The sequence below is a fragment of the Mesitornis unicolor genome, unplaced genomic scaffold (genome assembly GCF_000695765.1).
Source record: "Mesitornis unicolor isolate BGI_N332 unplaced genomic scaffold, ASM69576v1 scaffold2681, whole genome shotgun sequence".
Lineage (NCBI taxonomy): Eukaryota > Metazoa > Chordata > Aves > Mesitornithiformes > Mesitornithidae > Mesitornis > Mesitornis unicolor.
In genome coordinates, this window is record NW_010164317.1 from 199,236 (window position 1) to 223,358 (window position 24,123).

At 44.4% G+C, this 24,123-nt stretch overlaps 1 protein-coding gene across 1 annotated transcript in view; it reads right to left on the minus strand.

Moving 5' to 3' along the window:
• The window catches only part of TMEM132B (transmembrane protein 132B), a 42,366-nt gene extending 18,582 nt beyond the window's left edge, over positions 1–23,784 (minus strand). The window contains exons 1-2 of the mRNA XM_010194259.1: positions 23,764–23,784; positions 22,476–22,619 (exon numbers count right to left, since the gene is read on the minus strand). The gene's annotated coding sequence lies outside the window, so the exon portion shown is untranslated. The remainder of the gene's footprint in view (positions 1–22,475; positions 22,620–23,763) is intronic.
• Between the last annotated feature and the right edge of the window lie 339 nt (positions 23,785–24,123).

Sequence of the window (24,123 nt, forward strand, 5' to 3'; positions counted from 1 at the left end):
CAGCAGGAACGTTCCTGTGTCTGGGTCAGTTATTTTCAGACACATCTGCTCCTTTTTTAATTACCCAAATCTTGGCCTTACAACTGCTGAAGTCAGTCCAACTGAATTAAGGGGAGGATGATCAAGCATCAAAGGCCGGAGTTTCAGAGGTCTGCAGGCATTTAACCAGGTATGTGGAGATTTCCAAAACCACTCAAACGAACCCATTGGGAAATCCAGCCTATTTTGAAAGTATAATTTTGTAATGGCCATTCTTCCCAGTTTTACTGTTCTAAAGGACTAAAGGTGGGAGATTAAAAACTCGAGTCTGGACTTCAAGTTTCTCTCATTAGAGACAGATGATGAGGACTTAGAAGCAAGATTGAAAGGAAAACCCTTTGTCAAGGAAAGCAAAGATTTGGAAAACCAGATAATAAACTGAAGTGCTGTGTGTTCGAGAGACCTGAAAAACATGATGGTGTGAGCTTGTGGAGGGGATTATCAGTACAGAGATGCACAGAGCTCCATGTGGACAACATGAGCCCATTTTAATAGCAGCTCAGCAGCAATTAGCGCAACAGAGTTAGTGCTGCCCTGTTGTTTTAGTGAAGAAGCCTCTGCTCGTTGTCTCTGTAGATGTCAGTGTTTAACGAGAAGCAGGATATTGGGGAAGGAGGGAGATGAGAAAGGTATAGCTTGTAATGATGTGAATGGGTATTTGAAGTTGTAGAGCTTCTTACCTTTTAACCCCCATTGAAATGCACTGAACTAGAGGGAAGGACAGCACGGAAGACATTAACATTTTGGTTTAACAATACAGACAATTGCTGTGGCTTAGAAAAGGTGCAATGATCCATGAATGTACAATGAGAATTTTAAAACCTGCTGTACTGAATGGAGTGTGCACTATTCAAAAACTGTTGATCTATGCAAAACTATTAAACAACACACGAGATCTGCCAGGATTTCAGTCCCAGGTGCAGAGCAGCTGCTCTCATTCACTTGCCCGCACGCTGTGCAGGGGCGTTCCTGCTGGAGATGAGAAGTTTGATGGGTGCACAGGTTGAAAGAGGGGGACCAGAGAAGCTGAGTGTGCTTTCAGACTCCAGCCTCCGCTCGGCCTGGCTTCACTCAGGCTCAGCAATAACTGCGGTGATCCACAGCGGTGCTGCAGCCGCTGGGAAGGGAAGATGCTCTGCGTTTCCTTCTTAGTGATTGTGTACAGTGAACACTGAAAAGTGACTGGGGGGCAGCTGATAGCACTACCTGGTGGCTGCCAAAATGTTCTCTGCTCCATATACCAAGTTTCTTTACTAACCAGCTGAGCTTTTAAACGCACTTTTTATACAAAAATCAAGCTGAGGACTTCTGTCAGAATTAAAAGTTACTGTTTCTGCTCTCCTCACTGCCTTGTCATCACCATGAGCAGATTAAGAAAGAAAGATCACCTTCCTTAGGTCAAGTCAGTGGCCGTATTAAGGTGCTGGTGTCTTTGGAAGATAAGAAAATGCCTCTGCTCACAGTACCTGGAATACACAGTGGTGGGTCCATCAAGAACAGCTCCCCTGCACAGGATGAAATGATGATACCAGTAACTAAAAGATAGCAGTGGCTGTGCTGCTACTGGTCCTAGCACAGACATTTCCACATTTGGCTGGGAAACCAGACAAGGCTCTGCTTTGATGTGTGAAAGAAGAAAGGGATGTAACTGGTAGCATGGCTTTTCTAGGTCTGCTCCAACACTTCAGTTGCAGTAAATAAGAGATTTTCTCCTGATTTGCTGGCCTCAGACCAGGAGTTGTAAAGGAGTGTTGTAATGCAGTGACAGCCACTGTGTCACAAGCTTGGAACGGGGAGATTTTTGGGCAATGTTTTTTCAGAGGCCAGGTTGTTTGGTATATCATACGTCAAGATGTTTGGACAAACTGCAATTCTCTCTTGCTAGAGCAGCAGTCCCACTGCTGGGATGCAAAGAGTAGGTGCACATGAGACTTATCTCACGTGGTTCAAGCTCAGTTAAATCTCAGCACAGTTTGTGTCTGGAGGAAGCTTCAGGAACGCTCTTTTTCTTCAGTCAACCACTACTTCTGTTGACAACAATAACACAGGGACCAGAGCTCAGAGCAGGATCTCCTGCTTCCTTGCCTATTTGTGATCAAAGTTGTGCCGGTCCCATTCTTGCTCCATGGGTTTCTGTTTCTTTTAAGCAATATAGTATGTAAATAAGTCAGCAGGGCCTCTACCTGCCTTGTCACCACGATGCAGAACCTCTCCTGGGCTAACAGCCTTCCCTGTCTTCGTTCTTGGCACTGACATAAAGGCCTTCTCACCAGCACAAACTCTTAAGCACACACTTGTCTGAGGTGGCTTCTGCTTAAGTATTTGATCCTTAAACTTCTGCAGATTAGGCATTACCAACACTTGTTACTTTAATTAAACATCCACATGCTCCATATTCATCAGCTGGTATCCCAGACGGGCTTAAGAGTTGTTTATTTGGTGAAACCTCAGCATATGGTGCCAGCTCTTTCTTGCACCAATCCTAATTGCAAACACTGAACCTGTTCTGTGAAAACTGTTAATTAGGTGCAACTAACACATATGTTTGAGCTATAAACTAAGGTGGCTTTCCCCCGCCCCAACTTGAATTACTCACACAAATGGGGTTATGGGCTGACAGAATAATTTACACATAGTTGAGAAAAGCAAGAGAGGAGAATATTTAGGCAGATGTAACGTACTTCGGTTCCACTGACTTTCTTTGTAAAATAATGGGCTTTAAAAGTAATCTCCTGTGTACTAAGTAAACTTAGTGTTCATGATTCATGGCTCTAATCCCTGTGACTGAAATTTAAGATCTAAGGCTCCATGAAATCAAAAGAAAAAGAAACAATTACATGCGTATTTATTAAATTTCATGAATTGCGGATCCTTCAATTTTTCCAATGGAATTTTTAACAGGGGAAATAGAGGTTTCTAAATATGTACTTGAAAAAAAAACCAGCAGGGCAGTTGTAACTGCTGAAGCTAACCAGCCCTTCCGTGCCTGCTGGTTTCTGCAAGTCACCTTCAGATTTCCTCATCTCTCATAAAGATTTCATAGACGCTACAACACGGTGTGCAGAAAGCTGAAGGATGCTCCATGTGTGCAGCCCTCGTGTGGGATGCCGGCCTCTCTGCCCTTCCCAGCTGCATGGAAATGCTCTGCAGTAAAGAGGAGGATGCACTGCATGTGAAGTCCTCGCTCTGCTCCTGGACTATGCAGAAGAAAGGAGCCCCATGTGCTGCTGCTCCCCCCAAAGGAAAACTGCACCACAAATGCAATTGGAATATTTGGTAACTACCACAGCACTGTAAAGCCACAAGCCCTGAAGACGACTTGACAGCCAAGTAATAAAGCTTGTGGGCTTAACATAGTATTAAGTAATGTGTTAAGCCATGAATGTTAGTCACACTCATCTTAGCCTTTAATCTTGTCCCAGTAGTAACAAAAGGATGCACCGTCCTTATCCCACAGGATCAACAGAAAAGCAGGGAAAAAAATCCAGAAAGAGCTTCTAAATACACAGCAGCACACTTCTGTTTTGTAAAGAAAACACTGGTCCTGTGCCTAAATACCAGTGCATTGACATTCATAAGTCTTCCCAGCTAGTTTTCAGTCTCTGAGCAACAAATAATTCATTAATTAGTAAAAAAAAAAAAGGAAAAAGGGACATCCAGACAGCAAACACAGCCAACAAAAACAGCCTCAAACTGCATTCGTTCAGTCAAGTGCTTCAGGAAAATTATTTGGAGAAAATGTCAAGAGACTTTACCTAAAAAATTTCCCTTCCTTCTCTGGTCTTATGAGACCAGACCATACTAGACTGTTTTATTCAGCATTAGGAGAGAGTTCCTTATTCAGTAAATAGAAAAAGCCAAGAGACATGGATGTAATTTAAAGGATCGAATTTAGATACATACAAAGGTGGTGCAAGTTCCTCGCACATACAAGATGATGATCAAACAATTGCTAGACATCTCTAGAGCACAAATGGTATTGCACTGCATCCACTGCAGTCCTGCTAATGCTTGTAATTTTAGCACAACACTCAAAATATTTGGTGTTTTCTATGGAAATTCCCATTCCTGGAGTCCTATTGGCTACAGAGGAGCAGACAGTGGAGTTAAAAGGGGAGGAAGGGGGGCTCTCTCCTGCTATCTCCACCCCTGTCCTGGCTCCCACACTGGCCCCAGCTCTGGGAGCATCTCCTTGGGGAGTGCCCAGGCTGAACTGTGATGTCCCAGCTCCAGGACATCCACGCAGGAACGCAGAGGGAGGTCCTTTAGGATGAGTGCACTGGAAAGAAAGCAGCCTCAGTGTATCAAAAGCACGGCCAGATTTCCATTCAAGTGTGCAGTCTGGGGGCTCTTGAGATTGTCAGAGAGTGACTGAATGACAGAGGAGATCTTTTCCAAGAAAATATTTCATCTCTCTTCAGTGTCAGAATGACACAATCACGAGAGTGAGCTTAACTCCTTAACGCACAGCGCTGGGTTTGCTTCTGTGTATAAACAGAGCTGAGATTGTGCTGAAGATGGCATGTGTCAGTTGTGACACAGCTCAACTTGGAAGCTTAAATTCTGCATATAAATGCAAAGGAGTTACTATACCTCCCCTGCATAAGCTGCACCTCAGTCAGAAGGAATCCCTTGAAAATAGGCCCCTGTGTAAACCCGCTGTTTCTGACGGCTGCACGCCTACAAAACCTCCTACTCCCAGCTAAGGTTTCTTGCCAGACAACAGGAGGAGAAAACCAAGGTGGAACCAAGGGAAGCTGAAGGGCGGAGGGAACCCAGCCAGAGGGTGCCTTGGGGCAGAGCTCCCCTTGTGTCCCCCACACGGGGACAGCAGTTGTACTGGGCTGAGTCACAGAGCACTCATGAGTTACAGCAATGAAAAATCGGATCAGATCACTGCGGCAGCTGCCTTTGTGCTCTCCAAGTGGAACAGGAGCGCAGTGAATCGCCCCTGTGGTGCAGGGAGTGGAACAGAACAAATCCTGCAGGAGCAGCCCCGTTTGGGGAGAATGCTCGGGGTGAAGTCTGCTCTGCTGCTGTTGTTTGACTTTTATTGTGCCAATAAATCCAAACTCCAACAAGAGGGAAAGCAGCAAATCCTGGCTGAGTGTCTATGCAGAGCAGAGTACAAAAATGCCTGGTGCAATTGTAATATAAATGCTCGGCTACCACACTGATAGCAGTGAGTACTGACGATGGAAATGTTTTGTCATTAATATACACCAATGGTGTAAGTGCTCTCTGTCTAAAGGGTCTGCAGGACTGAGGGGCTGCTGACATCTCCTGCTAACATCTCCCACTGTTTTATACCTCTTTCATTCGTGTGCTGGAGCTCTCGGCCTCTCCTTCCACTGGGCACAAAGGCTGGTGTTAAGGAAATGGCACTGCCCAGGATGACAGCTTTCCCTGCACACTGCTACCCAAACGTGCAATTCAGCCCCGCATGACACCTACCTGCCACAGGTCATTGAACGGTGCTGCTGTTTCTCTAGATGTTCTCGGCTAGTCAGCTCAATGTATTTGACAAGGAGAATTAACTGTCATCATGTTGCTTTTTTACCAAGAGGGGAACACAGCTTACCAAACCCCTGAGGAGCCCTGAGGATGCACCGTGTCTCGAGTGGCTTTTGGGCAGCTGGACCTGCACTGCACAGCCAGGTCCAAAGCTCCAAGACATCACACAGACAGATTGTACTGGGGGCCGCAGACTTAAGGACTACTCGGGTCTGCAAAACATGCCACAAACCACAGAGTTTTCTCTTTAGAGGAGAATTTGTTAAAACTTGCTAATCACAGTGAGAAGAAATGTCACAATGCCTACATTTTGGATGACGTGAAATTTACCTTTTTCCACAGAGCTCTTTAGAAACCACGACCTATCAATCAAAAGCAATAGTTTGCTATTGACTTTAACTTAAAGGCAGAGATTGAGTTATCAGAAAAATCAATGTAGACCCTCCTGAGTCCTCCATTGCTCTCTTCACTGGATCATCTTTGCTCCAGAGCCCGTACGACCTGCGTGGACAGAGCTTCCTTCTCACCAAGTAAGACCCTGTTAAAATCCAGCTACAAATGAGTGTTCTTCCCATTTGTCCCTCTTCCTCCTGTCTACAGTGTGTACTTGTATGAACTCCAGCTAAATGCCAAGATAGATCTGTAAAGCTCTTCAGTTCCCCTATTGAATTCGGGGCAGAAATAACCATTCCAACTCATGCATGAAAGAGAAGTGACAAACCGCAGAGTGCTGCCATAAGTTTTCTGTTGTACTTTTGGATTTTTCTCTTTTGATTTGTTTTTTTAGCATCTTCCCTTAGGGCTGCGTAGATAGAGAAAAACATACCACAGTCAAAGGATGTAGAAAAACTATGGGAACAGAACTAAAAAGGTTTCTTTCTTTTCTTAAAGTTAGACCCATTCTCTTCATCACAAGGCAAGTATATGTAACAGCTACATACAACATAAAAATATATCCCAGACCCTGGAATCTCAGAAAACCTGCAAATCCATTACCAGCAGTTGCGATTTCTCTTTCCTTACCAGAAAGCCTAAAGGCACATTATGGAGTTAATGGGAAGTATGTTCAGTCTGCAGTGTGAGCAAAGGATGAGCAAAGCAGGAAAGGTTGTGGGTCTTGATGATGCGCATTGCTTTCTATATTTCTTTAATGATGTCACATTTGCCTGACAAATTCCCTAAAAGCCTCTGGTCTGGACCTCAGGAAATAGGGGTTTGTTTAAGGCTGCTGCCATTGATATGGCATAGAAGGAGCCTGAGAGCTTCATCACATCGTGTGGCTGGAGCCTGTCTGGTGTTATTAGAAATGGTGCTTTGTTAAAAATCCCTAAACACGGGATAGGAAAAGACCATGTTAAAAATCACTAGAGGAAGAGACAAGGAAAGCAAACTGGGAATGAACTAGCTAGGGAATGCGCTGGCAAATGTCCCTGATCGAGCTGTGCATTAGTTAGCCTGGGTTCTGCTAAAAATATATTACAATTTTACAAGTACTACATGCAGTGCAGGCTCGGGTCAGTTAGCCCAAGATGAATTCTTTGCTATGGCTGTGACCCAAACTAGTTAAAGTTGGCAGAGATTTTATATTAATTGTAGGCTCATTGCCCATCCCAAGTGGGTTTGCTCAGAGGGATATCATTAGATGAACAACCAGAGAGGCGCAGATTCTGAAACTACTTCACATGAAATCCTAGGCTGTTATCTTACTTTCATCTCCTAGCTTGCTGTAGCTACACAAGAAAAGCAAGTTAATGTGAACCACAGCTCTAATTTTTTAATTAATGCATGATTTTTCTTTTGTACTGCTGTCCTCTGGAGACGCTTCCTTCCCCGTGCTTACAAATGAAGCAGACACTGTAATCCAGTGCTCTGACATCTCTGCCCGAGCAGAACACAAGTCCTGGGCAACAACTATTGTACCCCAGGCATCCCTACCACCGGTAACATGTGCTGTACTGTGGTTTCATACTCGCTGTGAAAATGAGCACTGAAGGCTCACTAGATTTTGCCTTTATTTTCTTTAAGAAACTCATATTCCCTCTGCTCTTCACTGATCCTGGAGTTTTCTCAATACTGGCTTTCAGCTGACATCACATGGATTTTCTTTACAGCGGCCGTGCTGCGATAGCAAAGCTGTCATCTCCTCCGCTGTGGCTTCGCTCCCAGCTTCATCCCGGGATCTTCAAGTAGTTCTCCTCGCATTGATCTCCCACTTCTGCGGCATAGGAGGGCTTCGTGAAGTTTTTCTTTGGAATTTTAACTACACCTGCTGCCAATAACCAGGTATTTTCCCCCCTGACCACTCCTCTCACTCTCTGACAGATTCCATATTCTTCCCTTTTGGCTGTTTCTTTCCAGGTCGTCTTTTGGCTTTTGTTCCTTTAAGTTCTTAGAGATTATAGCTATTTGTTTTGTTCTCCACACATAAAGACTTTCCAGAGGGGCTTAAGAGAGTGGGATCCCCACATCCTGTTAATTTATGTTGGTGCTGAGGGCCCAAGATGACCCTTTTGAGACATTTAGGAGCAGGACGGTGTCTCGAAGCCACAAGGCTTGCTGTGCTGGCACGGCAGCCTGCGACCCAGCGGGACACACAGCCACAAGGGAGGCATCTCCCCCTGTTCCTGAGGAAACCTCAACACCTAAGGAAGGATTATCAAAACCATCTTTAAAAGATGAGCCCTTGAGCTTCTGGTGTAGCTGGAGCCTCTCCCACAAACCTCCCGTCTTGCTGAGGGATGTCTTTTAGCACTGGGTCACGATGTTCTTGCGACCTTTGCCTGTGCTCCTCCTGGAGTCTTTCCATCAAAACCACCTTGGCCAGTGTGGCAGGTACCAGGGACTCCTGTACATCCACTTTGTTTTCTGTTTGCTAAAGGATAACATGAAAAAAGACACAAGGGTTCTCACCACTGACATGGTCCTCAAATGTAAATACTCCAAACTTTCCAGGAGGGGAGAACTCTTGAATTTAAAGGAAATTATTTCTGCCTGCCAATAATCTCATCTTTGTAGCATGACATCCCTCTGCTGCTGCATCTCTGAAGTCGGTTTGTGGCTACCAAAGCTATTAGATTCTGTTTACTGAAATAACTCTATTAAAGTCTCATGTTTTATGCAGGCCAGAGATGTAGCCCTATTGATTTAACTTGAAAGAACACCCTTTCCTGTGGTATTAAGATGTTTTTCTACACTCTGCTGCCTTCCTTGTTGCCTGACTCGACGGTCTCTGCAGCTGGGGTAGGTCACCAGTGTGCAGTGAACTCGTGTTTGGCGTAGGGCACTCACACTTATTGATGCAGCATGAAGAGCCATTCTTGTGCAGATATATTCTGCTGGGCCAATCTCACTTCATTTCTAGCTGTGCACGCAGGTTCAAGGGGATTATTCAGTGAGGATTTTATTCAAACCAGGATAACCACAACACACTCCTGGTTTCCTGTGCGGCTCAAGAGGCTGCTATCTAGAAAACACACTTGCACTTTGAGGCCTGCATCTCACACACGTTACAGCACCTGAAAGGCACTGCCAGAGGCTTCAGAAGCCATGGAAAAGGTTTGGTGCAAAGGGTCCATTTCTCGTGAGGTAAAAAGGGCAACTCAGCTTGGACAGAGAGCACTCGTGGGCATCTCCTCTGCCTTTGCAGAGCTGCACACGCAGTGGCTGTGGTGGCAGCAAAGGGGTTAGGCAGGGGTGCACCCATGCCCTGCGCTGAGGCAGGGATTTGGGAAGGGATGAGCTGCTCCAGGCGGATCCCTGCTTTTCAGGATACCATGTGTTTCTTTTCTTGCCTTTCAGTCTCCTCCTAGGCTTCTTTATTAAGATCCACCTTCGTTTTCAGGTACCGCAGGCTTTTCCCTGAGCTTGCTGCAGCTCTTGCTGAACTCCAAGTGACAGACAGAAAAAGAATTACTTGAAGGACAGGCAGCAGCAGCCAACTTCAAAATCTCTTCAGCCTCACTAAATAGGACCCTTTCCCGTCCTGACCCATGGACCCTCATAAGGTCCCAATGTTCTCCCAGGAGTCATGCTCCTGTACAAAACCATCTGTGTATTCTTCACATGGGCCAAAGCTTGGAGGCATTTTCTTACAGGAATTAAGGAGATCAAAGTTGGCAATAACACACTTCTTCTCAGCGAAATTAGTTACACAAGATGAAAATATCAATAATAACATAAGGCGATTAAACAAGCCACATTGTCGAGTTTGCTAGGAACAGAAGGTCTTAGCAAATGGCTGTCTCCTAGACTTTAGACAACCATACTCAGCAGCAACATTGTAAAACACAAACACGCTGTAACTTAAACAGTTGTAGTTGCCTGGTATCACAGAGAACACTGGGAAACGGCCGCGCACGGTGGGCATTTGATCTATTAAACCAGCAGCACAAAAGAGAAGCCTCCCAGTGTCTCAGCTCTCCGCTGTAAAGGTGCTGGCTGCATCTTCCCCACCTCACCGTAGTTAAGTGCCGTTATTTCGGATCCAGCTGCACCTGTGTGGTTCCCTTCCACTGTTACCCTGCATGAAAAGACAAAAAGGCACCCCTGGTTCTCCACAGGAGGAGCTGCAGGACGGTCTGTGAGGAGAGACACAGCCCTGGCTTCAGGAAAAAACGCAGCCCCACATTCGCACCCACTGTTGCCCTTCATCCTTTCTTTGCTTCAGTGTTATTTTGTCCTTGTTTCTGGTTCTCGGGGCCTCATCTTCGCTCAGTAATTTCACAAATGTTTGCCTGGCTTTTACAGTGCACAAAAAGTGCTTAAAAAACACAGCGATGCAGGATTTACCCCAAGGAAGGATTTTCTCATTTTACTCTGATAATCTCTCATGTTAAACTCACTACAGGTTGGGGAAATCTAAAAGGCTATGGCTTTGGTGTGGCAGGGGCTATTTAAGTCTGCACTCTTCCATTATTGGTGCATTGAAATCTTTACTTGTGGGGTGGCAATAAAAGATGTGGAGAGGAAATCTCCCCTGGCAACATGTACTCTTGAAAGGCCCTTTCAAAGCAAACATTCCAGCAGTGAGAATTACTTCGGCACGCCGCGTTCCCGTCCTCTCCTTCCTCCCCTCCCTGCCTCGCCAGACCACGCTCTTAGTATCGGAATAATAAATTGCTTTGTGCCCCGTCTTACGAAACCGTTTCCCATCACCTTCATGCACTTGGCCGGGGAAGGCCTCGCAATCAAAGGTTATATTCACACTGCGCTATCAGTATTTGATGTTTCTTTGCAGCCAAGCGGTGTCGGCTGGCCATACAGCATTCCTTTTTTTGGGGGGAAAAAAAATAATCATCGTATTCTGAAATGCTGATTGCATCAAATGGCAACGAGATTAGAAGACAGTAACCATGCTGGGCTCGGGCGATTAAAAACTCGCTTGGAAAATTGGCACTCGCTGAGCCTCTGTAGAAAGAAATGAATTAGGAAGGGAAACAATAAGGAAGGGCAGACATTAATTGTGCTCTGCAGTGGATAATGTTGAGTGTAAGAGATCTAAGGAAGGACTGTGTGTCTTAAGGATTTTCTCTCACATTTTCAGAAGAAAACGTCAGAGCCATTGGAGTAGGGTTGCAAATTAAATCCAAACAGTAATCTAAGAAGCAGCAATGGGAAAAGAGCAAATAAATAAAGCGTATAAATAGGAGATAGCATTTCCTGCTAGGAACTTATCATTTCTGACAATGCAGCTCAAACAAAGCACCCCTCCTCGCTGCCAGTCCTGCTGGGCAATCTCCACTCGCCGTTCCCCGGGTACTGTCGATCCCCTCCTCACTGCTAAGCTGCATTGGGTATTTGTACAAGTGACTCAATAAAGGATTACCTCCCACAACGTCTACATTGTAGCCAGCCCCGTGTAACTCCTGTTCCGCTGGGACAGCCACAGGGTAGGCGCTGTGTCCACACCACTTCCATGCAGGGTTGAGTACGCTGCCAGCACTCCACAAATTGTAAATGCACGCAGCTCAGATAAACGCCCAAATTCTCTTCAGTGAAGTAGGTGTGCATTTTACAGCCTTTTCCTGACACTTGAAAGAGTTCACGTATCATTATCCTCCTGTTCATTGCAACACATCCTTTTCTCTGGCTCATGACAGACTTCAGATCCAGGCTCACGTTTAAGGGAGGTTTTCCTCTGCAGCCCAGGGCATCCCAGTGCTCTCTGGCAGGTGCAGGCTGCATTCCCTTCGAAGGAGCTGCAGAGTTCATTAGCGTGACTACATGCTGCTAAAATGTCTTTTTAAAGTGTTGGAAGGCCACATCCTGCACTGCTGCTCACAATTGCACAATTATCATGGGAGCAAAACAAGGAGCAAGCTTTATTATATCTGTAATGTACACCATACAGATTTTATACACAGGGATACATACATCCCTGTATAGCATAGATCTGTCTGGCTTTGCCATCTTGGCAGTGTTACACATTCACTGGTCAGAGCACTCCTGCAAGCAGATCAACCAAATCCCAGCATTTCACCCCCAAAAGCACCAGTTGTGTTTATGAAGCCTGGCTCCCATCGAGCCAAACCACCCACACACATCCATCGCTTCAGGACACCATGGCTCCCCGTGCTAATTACAGACCTGGCTCTCAGGACATCTCCCACCCAGATGTGACACCCTTTTTTCTGGGCACATTTTGGACAGCAGAGCAGGCACCCAGCAGCTGCACCCCATTTCAGACCACTGGGGAGAGAGCAGTGCCGAGCCCAGCCTGGCATGGAGCCCGTCCTGCCCATAGCTCCAGAGGCCACAGCAGATTAAAGCAGTGCTGGTGGAGGGATGCACTGCGCTGCCTGGGGAGTGACAGAATCAACCACATCTGTAAAAATGCCCATTGGAGGCTGCATTTTAAAAACATGGCAAAGAAAGAGGTGGGCAGAGAGGCTAAGAAAATGCAGAAGAAAGAGCAGGATTAGACTCTGCTGTGAACTCTTCCAAGCAAATATATTGTTTTATATGTCTACTGGCCATGGTTACCATATCTGTCTGTACATATAGATAGATATACTGCATTTATACGTCCCCATGCATCTATAAATTTCTCTACATATATGTATCTATGTGTATGGCCCTGTATGCACCAGTATTTTATTGCCTTAGAGTTTGCTGAGCGAATCTGGTTTTGTACCACGCATGTGCTTTCAAATCTACATTGCTATACTTTATACACAAATTCAAGTTTTTGCCATACAGTTGTGAACAGATCTGTACCAAATGCAAAGTAAAAACGTTGACCATGAATGGAAATGCTGAGAGGACCCAAGCTCCTGTTTGCCCAGGGCACGGACTCCAGGAGATGGCTCTGCCGGTGCCAACACTGGTGCTGTTTGACCGCTGAGCATTTTAACAGAAACACATGAGCAATAGGCTGGCTTGTTCTGGAATCTGGAATGCTTTTCCTCAGGAGAAATTCATCAAAGCAGTAAAATTAAACAACCCAATATTAACAAAACTGTGATTCATTTTCACACCGAATTCAGTGGAAAGCGGCTTAATTCCCCAGTCGAGCGTCACAGAATTCCAACTCTGCCACACTGAGGAGCTGTAAAATGCAGAGGTGATGGATTTAGTTTCTGTTTCCTATTGAACAAATGCAAACTTTCAAGTTTTAATCACTGCTTGACACTTTATTTTCTTAGATCTACCTGAACCATGCTCCCATTGCCTGACTCGACTCACAAAGGCAACTCTTTACCTCTCCAGCAATTAAAGCAATGCTTTGACGTGGGAGTGGATGTCTCACTGCAGTGACATTAGTATAAATCAGACCTTAAGCAGCTATAACACAAGACAAAATGCTAAATCCTGCCATTTATTTAACCCTGAAGCCACTGCTCCCACTGAAGCTGACGAGCGCTCTCACTGGAGGGCGTAACGCAACCGAAAGAGGAGCAAAGCCACAGCCCACTGCGTGTCCTCCATTCCCTGCACTTCACAACTGGCAAAAGAAATCCCATTTATAACTTCACTTGGGTCTTTCATCCTCATTTAACAACTTGTCCAATTCATTAATCCAGTATTTAGCTATTATTCTTTAAGGCTTGATTTAAATCCCAAATATACCCCAATCCAGATCTGCCTAGCTGCATGCTGTTTTATCTCTTGTTGCTGTTCCTAAGAAGGAAATCATAGGATTTTTCATCCTGATTTCCATTTCTGTACGATGAGAATGCAAAGATATTAATAATTAAAACCATAGCAAGAACAAAAACGCCTCCTACCCCAGAGGAGACAGGGAGCTGGTTACTGTCAATGGCAGGTGCTTTTTATGTCACTTAAATTAACGGCACTTCAAAATGACGGTGGTGTGTCAGCCTCATCATCTCCATCCTCAGCTGCAATTATCTATCCCAAGGGACTGCATTTCAGAGCACGTTACTACACAGGTGTGGATCAGTTAAACCACAAAAATACATATTCAAACTGCATGTAAAATCCAACCGTGACCCACGGAGCCAGGGCAAGGCAAAGGTCTGGGTGCTGAGCCCACCGCTGCCCAGCTGCCTCAGCACAAAGTTCTCTGGAAATAAAGCCTGGTTGAAGGTGGAAAGATTCAGCTCTCTCTATATATTTTAATGTACATTTTTGGTGCACAAAACACCATTGCTTAGGTCCAATGGGATGCTGTGCCCTGCAGAAAGCATCAGTTATGCCCAGTCCCATTTCTCTCAACTATCACAGCAGTGACGAGGGGGGAGATGAAGGTTTTCCCATCCTGCAGCTGACAGCCAGTGCCTGTTTCACCTCTCGCATGGAGAAATGCTGCCCCCAGAACACCTCTGTCACTGCAGTGCCTCTCCCACAGCTGCACGGCTGCAGCTGAGAGCACGCTTTGGTCCCAGGGGGTTTGGAATGGGAATCTGAATTCATTTGCCCAGCCAGAATGATAGTTAAGAGCTGTAAAAGCCTTGGAATCAATGAGGTTCATGCATCCACAATTACAATATTTAAATGGCCAGCTGCATTAATGTTTATGAATCAGTGTTAATGTCCTACAGAACTTGGAGAAAAAGCCTCCAGAAGTTTGTCATTTTCTCCGACTTATCACTGCATTTGCTTTTGTTGAGCCTGGACCAAGTTGTTTACCCTGTGCATCTCTCAGTATAAAATATTCAGAGTTTATCCAAAGCGATCTCGCGGTTCAGGCTAATGACTGTTTCCCAGGACTGGGATCCATGCCCTTTGCGTTTCTGCTCTCCGAGCAGCCAAATGCTAAGCCATAGAATTGTTTTCTTCCTCCCAAGCAGCAGCTGGTCCCTTGGAAGACACCATAAGCATCTCTGCCGAAAGCTGTGTAATTGCACATGTCGGCATGGTCTGTTCTTCACGGAGCCTCTCCCAGACAAAACACTGCTTTCTCAAGCTGGCTTTGAAGACTGCGTGTGCTTAAAAATAGCTCCAGGAAGATACACACATATATTTTTGCTATAAACTGTGCACAATGCGTGCTGTGTACAGAATATTAATTCTTCAATATGTGATTTTGTGCGATCGCCTCCTCGGCATCGTTATTGCTATACATTGAGCTGGTTTGTGTGCAAATACGATTCTAGACCCAAAGTTTTATCTTGGCACAACCATAAAACAATACAGATTTCAACCTGTTGCTGTGTAACGAGAGTGGTTTTTAAGATAAATCTTTAATGTGCGGTAAGCGGCTGTGTTACTCTTTTCTGATCGTACTTCGTCTAGCTAGAAAACTAATTAGCAGAAGCTGGTGACCTGGATGTCAGAACCTCTGATATTTCAGCAAAAATCAAAATCCTTAATTCAACAGTCGACATATTGCAGAGATCTGCCGCTCTCTCCTGCCTCTCTCTTATGACTCACAAAGATGAACTTCGGATGGGGGCAAAGGGGTGGGGGTTTTGGCCAAATTAACTAGAAACCGTAAGAAGCTCTCATTTATAAGTTTGACTAATTGCAAGCAGCTCGATGATATTTAATTATTGCTCTAACTTAGACACATCTGTCTCAGATCCAAAAGATGCTCAGGCTTCAATGGTTTTTTTGCCAATAAACTCTACGGGGCCAGGAGCATCCTCATCATCCCCACGGCACTGCTGGGACAGGACCAGCAGCTTCCCAGAGGAGGGATGGAGAAATGCAGAGAGGAAACCCCAAACTACTCAGTCCCAAACAGGATCCTCACCTCCTGAATCCTCCTCCTCCTCCTCCTCACTGCCCTAAACCTCACCTCTGCCGGGCTTCAGGGGCATCGTTACCCCAGGGGCTTTGTGATGGCCTGCAGAGCCCCTTACGATGGAGATGATGCTAATAGTGACTGAGGTTGTTAACAGCTGATTTCATGGAGCCGATGGTACTCGCTGGCACTGATCAGGTCAGATTCAAAGGACAGCATGGCCAGGGAGAGGAACTCACCGAATTAAACATTCGCACTTCCAAAGCTTTCCAGCTCTGCCGCAGCCTGACCTGTCCCCTGCTCTGGGACAAGACAGAGTGGTTAAGGGCTGTCAATCCAGAACCGTTCAGCAGCACTGAAGAAAATAATCACTTTGAAAATAAGATCTAGTTCAGAATGAATTGTGTAATAAACCAACTGGCACCAAAGTAAATCCATCATATAAACAAGTAGACAGTATTTTCACTGCTTCCACAAAGAGTCTGGACTCCTGGAGTGAGCTAATTTCTGCACGAGTGACCACAAAATAAAGCTCTTAGGTAATGCAGTGATCGGTACTCAGAAACAGGATAGATGGAAAAATAGGATTAGCTCCACTTCATGTGTAAGAACATTACACTCTTGATCGCATACTTTAATGGCAAAAGAGCTGCAGAACTTGCAAATGACCAGCTCTGGCTTTGTTTTCAGAGCTCCTGCATAAACAGTTGTATTAAACAACTCCAGCCAGGCTCTTCTTTCTGTAAATTGTCTTAAGAATGTGCTCTGAGTCTGCAGCAAGAAACTGTTCCCCAAAATTCCCTATCATCTACACTGGAGAACAGCTGTATCCCTTCCCTTCCCTATTTCCACCCCCTCTGGTTCCTTGTCGCAGTTACTGAGCTGGGGTTAGAGATCACCGAGCCCAGGGCTGCTGAGTAAGATCCTCAGTCTCTCATCTGCTTTTTGTCTGCAAGAGCAAAGAACCTTTCTCAGATTCAATCTATTTTGGCTATTACCTTTCCTGACTTCCTTGCACTATTTTTACTGCACATTAGATAAAGCTTAGCTGGCTGCTGCTAGGAAAATTAGGTCTTCTATTGTTTTAACATTAATTACGGAGAGTTCAAGATAAGGTTTAGAAAAGCAGGGGGTAGGAATGGGTTGAATTTTACTTTCCTTATAATTAGACAGGAAATTATGAAAAGGTGAAAAATAATTCATTGAAGTGCTTTCCTCTAGCAAGCTAACAAGAAAAGTGCATTCTGGCACAGACGGAGTTCACGGCACATTTCTGAAGCACCACTCTTCTTAATGCACGCCTCTGCCTGGGAACGCTGTGCCTGTTTCTATTGCACTTCACATGCGGGCAGGAATGGGCAGGATGAGGCCCTCTGACTCCCTTCTGTTCAACTGAGGGCCCTTTCTGCTCCCGAAAAATTAGGCTAAATTAGGCCACGGTGTAATTCCATGGAAGCCATTTGAATTAATTTGGAGCACCAGTCAATTTCTGCATAACCTGTAAAAAGACAGGAAAATATGACTAATCTGAGAATGAATTAATTGGGCAGCTGTCTCCCTTTGCATGTGTACACCACTGAGCTAAACATTTGGCCTAAGAAGCTGTCCTGACTTGCTGCTGCTTTGTGGGTGACGTTTATGACTGCCTCGTAACTACGATGTGTTCAGATTTTTCTCTTCATGTGAAATTAAGACGGTTCAGGCTTTTAAGGGCACTTTTACAAGGAGGAGAAAGGAGTGCATGGACCTTGCTTGGAGCTCCTAAGCAGCTGTAAAGATTGACTGTGCCAGAGCCCCTCAGGTCAGGCTTTCCTCTGTAACACAACCATCTCAGGTGTTCCCTCTGTCACTGACGTTGATCTCGTTATTTTACCTCTAACTACAGCTCAAAGGCCACTGAAACCCCCTGAAACAGCCCAGTAAAACTTCAGCAACGCTTATACTGCTTGAGGGATGAGCAAAGGAGGTCCTTGCCATGGCACAACTGCTTTCTTCTCTTTCTTCAAGGCTTTTTATCCCTACCTGTGACGACTGAGGCCCCATGGTTCAGCACGCATATAGCAAGGGTCATCCCACCACACCACCAGCTCCTGTATCTCTCTATTGCCCATCACCAGAGCAGCTGAATCACTTATGCATAAATTCTATCAAGTTTCCACCACTTCTTTCATTTCAGCTTCACAACCCCGTTTAGGTTTGCAGGAAAAGCAGGACACTGGGACAGAAGTCCTTCAAGTGAGTCATGGCAGAAGACCACTGACGTTAATGAGACTCTGTGGAGATAAGGATTTTGGCCATTCAGAGTCAACAGCAGCTTCAGAATCTACATAAGGCAGGCGGAGGCTGGGAAAAGGATGCATTTCTCAGCCTTGTTTGCAGATAAGGAAGTGAGATTACAAGGGAAATGAGCGATTTACCCACAGTCACACAGGAAATCAGCAAGAGATATGGAAATTAATGCTGAGAAGCATTTCAGTGCCTTAATCATAAAGCCAATCTTTTCCTTCAAATGCCAACAGCATTAAATGTTCCTTTTCAATAACGGAATAAGCATAAGAGTTTCGCTGACTTACAGTTATGTTTCCATCAAAAACTTTCAGAGGGGAGCCCGTTCAAGTTAAAATGCTTGGTCAGTATTGCAACCCTTTGGCCAGTTGGGGTCAGCTGTCCCAGCTGTGTCCCCTCCCAAATTCTCATGCACCCCCAGCATCCTCGCTGGTGGGGTGAGAAGCAGAAGAGGCCTTGACTCTGTGTGAGCACTGTTCAGCAGTAACTAAAACATCCCTGTGTTATCAACGTTGATTTCTACACAAATCCACAATGTAGCCCCATACCAGCTTCTCCAAAGAAAATTATTCCAGCCCAAATCAGCACAGGTGGGAAAATACAAGGTCAAAAAGTAAGAGGCATGTTTCATTTTATTTACTACTAATTAGGTAGGCGTCGAAAATATGGATTGAAATATTGTCTTGCTGGGAACCTATTAAGCTGTTAGGCTGAGGGAATATATGGCTTAGGGTAGGAAAGATTCACTTCTCTTGCCTACAGATAAATCACTTGTACATCATCCATCTATTTGACCATCTCTGAGTAGTATTTAGATCACTGTGATGTGTAGGTAGCTGCTCGGCTAAGCACATTTTGTGTAGATACATAACAGCCTGGGCCAAAGCCTGTTTTTATTTAAACCAGCTTCAATTCATTGTGTCCTAATTGAAAATAATGGTGTTGCAGCCGTGATCAAAGAATTGTCTCATTAGCTGTCTATTAAATCATTAGCTATTAAACAGAAATAAAAGGTTAAGAATGCAACACTCTCTGTTCTGCCCAAAAGAATAAGAATATCTCTCCAATTACAAAGAAACAATAAAGGCAGAATTAACAGTGAAAAGAAGCTTAAGATTAGGCAATTATACCCAAAATGCCTGACAACTCTTATTAGAGGTTTAGCAGTACGACCTATATAGAAAAGGCAACACCAATTTAGAAGCAAAGTCAATATTGACTTTACCAAAGGGGCTTGTAAAGGGAATATGCATTTTTTTCTGAGAAACATAGGCACATAAACCCTGTGCTAAATTTTAACTCAGCTAATTAATCGTTATGGATTCAATCTTGCAACCAATACGCATACTTTCAGTGAAAAAATGATGCCTGAACAGCATTCAGACTGAGAGCACCTCTCGGTAATTTGTGACTGAAATCCATTATGAGGATGCTGCGATCTTCACAAAAATAACATTACTCTCATTTTATAGCGGGATGAGGCAAGATGAACTCGGTGAAGAGCACATTGAGTCCTCTTGTTTCTCTTCATTAAGTCACTATAATAAAGCGTCAGGTACCAGGTCTGGGAAAGAGACCCCCAGAGGCATCCTCGTCTGTCAGTGACTTGATACCCAAATCATTTCACAGAACAGTCAGATGAAGACCTGATTTATACCCAACTTAGTCACTACCAAGAAGAAAGGGGAATTACAGTGCAAATCTTGTAAAACCCATGCAGAATTTTGGCTGGTCGTTTATTCTGCTCCATCCAGATCACTGAAAGGAATGGGAGGACACTCATCAACTCGAAGGTGCTTTGGAGCAGGTTTAATTCCACGCAGAAATACAACACGCTTTGAAAAACACAAGAAAGGAAGATGGTCAAAGGCCAAGAGCTTTGCTTTCTTCAAGTGTATAAATCCACAGCTGGAAACTGGAAATCTTATCTCTGCTCACAGAGGTCGGGTCAAGCCTTATTTAGTTGCCAGCTTCAGTGGACCTTTTAAATCTGGGAACCAGAACAACTTCACGCCCAGCTTTGACAGGACATTCGTACAGACAACTGCTGGTTGAACTAAATGGACTTTAATCAAGCGGTGTTTTGAAACGCAGCATCTCCTCATGTCTGCAGGTACTAATTTTATTAGTGGAAGAAGAATGGGAGTCCTTTTCCTGACCTTTTCTTACCAGGTTCAGTCCAGTATCCTGTAACCACAGCAAGTCCTAGAAACACTGGAAACTCAATTAACAGAAACAAAAGTCCACACACACCACCTTTTAGGTCTGAATCTGGTTTTCTGAAGTGCAAAGAAAATACAGCCTCAGCAATATGTTGCTGATATACAACTTGGTGCTTGAGTTTGTAATATGACCAATTCATTGTGAACTGATAAATAATGGCCACTAATCAGATAATAGCTGCATGGTACATGGAAAAAAAAATATCAAGGGAGTCTGTTCCATTGACAATGAAGTTAGTAATGAACAAATATATTCATTCACGTTCCCTATGGTAAGGACTTTCAAGGAAATATGGTTTCCAGAAAATGTGATTTTTGTCATTTCCCATCTGATACAGAAGGGCAAACACAGGAGCTAGAGCACAGGCTAGAGCCTCAAGAGACCTTTCCATCACAGGACTGATGGAAACGTCTCTTGACCTGGTGTTTCCTAAACACCAGGACAGCCCCTTTTATGGAATGGGAAGATCACACTGGTGTCCTCTGCAAAATGCTGTGAGGTTTGAAGACTGCCAGGCATTGCTTTTGTATAACAAAGCCCCCAGCTATCAACGTCTCTGGGGATACTGCTGCACACATGCAGTGCCCAGTGATTTGAATCTTACTTATGAATGGTTTGCCTTCATGATAAATGGAGATAATTATGAAACATTTAATGAAAACAGTGGGGAGCAAGTAGAGGTTGCCTGACCAAGGCTCTTGCCCAACCCATCTTGTCTCTGCTATAGCTACCTCAAATCAGTCAGCTTTCACCTACCTATGGCTCTCAGAGAGAGGAAATCTCTACAGAATGTGCAGTTTCTCTCTGAGCTCTTTAACTGCAAAGGAATTTCTTTGTCACTGGACCTAAAATGTAATGAAATTCTGTTTGTTTTACAGGATGCAATTTATTCCAAAAATTGGTAACACGCTTACTCAGAGTTGTCAAAAATAAGAAGGTGAATGTTTTGTTCCAGCACCTCATCTTCAAAATAAATAGCTTTGCTGTGTGCAATTCTTTAGCCAGCTAAAGAACATAAACATTTATCTGACAAAGTACAAGGTATCCATTAGGACCTTTGCAGTCTTATCTACGAAAAGTTTGTAATAATAGGTTAAAAGTACACAGATATGGGATGTGGGTTTCAAATGCAGTCTGAGGAAAACGTAACCAAGTGCTCAGGGCTGGAATACATTCACACACGACAGTTGGTAACTGGAATATGAGGAGGAACTTGTTTCTTGAAACCTACAGAGAGTTTAGAAGAAAATCTAAAGGTTACAGGATCACTGTATGTAAAAAGGATGACTGTACCACCCTATTTTTATAGCATTTATTGATAATATACAGCATTTTCCTGCAATTGTGGTAAAGGAAATATTTTTACAGGACTACCCTAAGAAAGTCATAAATAGCAGAAATTCCACCCCTATACAGAATTCATTGTGGTAAATTCTTAAGGTCATTCAAAACAAGGAAAAACAGCCACAAATCGCACAATAACCCAAATAAACTTTATAAAGATATTCCAAAGTACCACTTCTGTGCCTAAAAATAATAATGCGCTAAAAGCTGGAAGCCATGCAATGGGGTCAGAAGTCATGAAGTCAAGTCTTGATAAAGTCACATTAATGCTATTTTCATCTCAATGTCAGGAAGAGAGAGCCAGTTGCACATCTTATGATAATTTTTTAAAAAGGACAACAAAACACAACATTGTTTAAAAGCTCCCAGTTCTCGTTTTAAGAATTTTTGCAATATGGTTGTTATTTTCTATTCTCTGTCATGATCCAGACTTTGGTACAGTTCATGAGTAATTCCTGACTGGAAAGCAGGTGTAGCAGCCAGAAGCATGTAGCAAACCTTGCTGTACACTGGTACAATACACTGCATTACTACTGCATAAATCATGGATGCAGAAAAGCCACACAAGAATGAAGATACCTGTGTGAAGAGTTGACTTGTCCCAAGTGGGGGGTATCAGACAACACCTTCTCTCCATCATAACCCCCTGGCCAGCAAAGAAAGACTGGGGCTGCTCTTTCAGCATCCCTTCTGCCACACCGGATTTAGCACACCAGCACCAACGGGACCACATCAACCCATGGAAAGGTGCTAACCCTGCGTAACCTCTGGAGACTGCAGAGGGAAACAACGTGCCACCACAGGAACAGCCATGACTGTAAAATGACTGGAGCATGGCAAATCCCGACCGTGAGCTAGGTCCTAATGTGATGGTGGAGAAAAGGGTGCAAACTCTGTTCTCCACCTCGTGCGGGTGCCTTACCTTTATGACGTCTTCGTCGGCTGACTTGCACTCGGTGGAGTCTGAAACGTCGACCACGGACCCATCCTCCTGCACAGCAACCACCTTGACTGGCACAGACACCGTCTTCCCCGTCAGAATGGCCGTGTTAAGGACTTCTGTGTCCTGTGGGCACACAGAGAAATCACGGATGGACATCAGGGAAGTGTAAAAGCAGGAGAATGCAGCAGGGGTCAGGCTGATGAACCAAAACCCTGCCTCTGATGGGGGCAGGAGCAGAGGAGCCACCCTTCCTTGCACACAGCCTTCAAGCTCCCTGTAGTCAATGGTTTAACAGCTTTCCAAACCAAAAGTTGCATCTGGATTCTCAAGTTCTGGTTTTGCCAAAGACAGGGGGTTATTCTCTCTGAGCCCATCTACAGGTTTGGCTCCTGTGGCAATGAAATCTGTAACACAATTATGGACAAAGGCACATCTGCAGCTTGGCAGGACCACAGCCTATTCAGCTTCAATCTCCAGAGGGTGTCAGCCACTCTTCCCACTCCTTTGCCCCAGATTACACCAGGGATCTGGGAGGTGATTATCAAGCATGACAATAACAGCATTTCTTCCTTGCTGTTCCAGCTAACGCTGTTGTGAGTTGACCATTTCCCCTTTTCGGGACATAAATACATGGTGAGAAAAACTATGTATGAGGTAGGGTGCTACAAACTAAGCAATGTCATTCCTATACAATTCTTTGTTTAATCTTTCTCCATCAAAATCCCACCTAGAGATGTTTTACCACATTTATCTCTAATCCTGATGAATTCACGGTGCTGGCACTCTAATGACTCCATTAACACAGCCTTCCTCTGTGTCTCAGTGTGGCTGCGGTTTGATTAATTACTCCAAATGAGTTGCTGCAGAGGTCCCTGCCTTACGTAAGCAGGGATGGAGGCTGGAGGGGAGCAGCCTCCCAAGGCCCACGGAACAGATTGGACACATGCAGGGCAGGGAACGATCTGAGCTTGCAGAGAGATTCGGCTCGGCCTTCTCGAAAAGCCCGCAATAGGAAACGCTGCTTCAAACCAATCCGCTTTTCATTTTCCAACTTCCATAAAACTGATTGCTTGCCAGTTGGGAGAAGAAAAAAAAAGAAGTTGCTTCCAACTAATCTAACTTTAAATTCCTTTATTAGAATTGGTGGAAGAAGAAATGGATTTTAGTGAAAAATGTGACGGCTGCTTGCATAGGGAGATATATTCACTATCATTTGCTTCTGTCTGCTAGCGAGATTGATAGAAAATAATGGGCATTGACCACAAGCTAAGGACAGCTGGAGAAGACCAATAAATGCTAGCAACTAAGATGTATTATTAATCAATATTCAGAAACTTCTACAAAAAGCACCCGGAATTGAATCAGTTGAAGTACTGATAACGCTATTGCCAGCTAACTGATACAGTCTACTAGAGCTTTATGGGCAGTCATGGTCCAGAAAAGCATTTAAGCATGTACTCGAGTCCATTTCTTGTTCAGAGCAGCACTAAAAGTACGTGCTCAACTTGACACTTAGACTTCAATGTGATTTAAGTGTGCGTTTAAGTGTGGTCCTGAATAGAGATGCTTTCCCGAATAATATCTCATGAAATAAATACAGCGTCTTTGTTCTGCTCCCTGCGAGGCA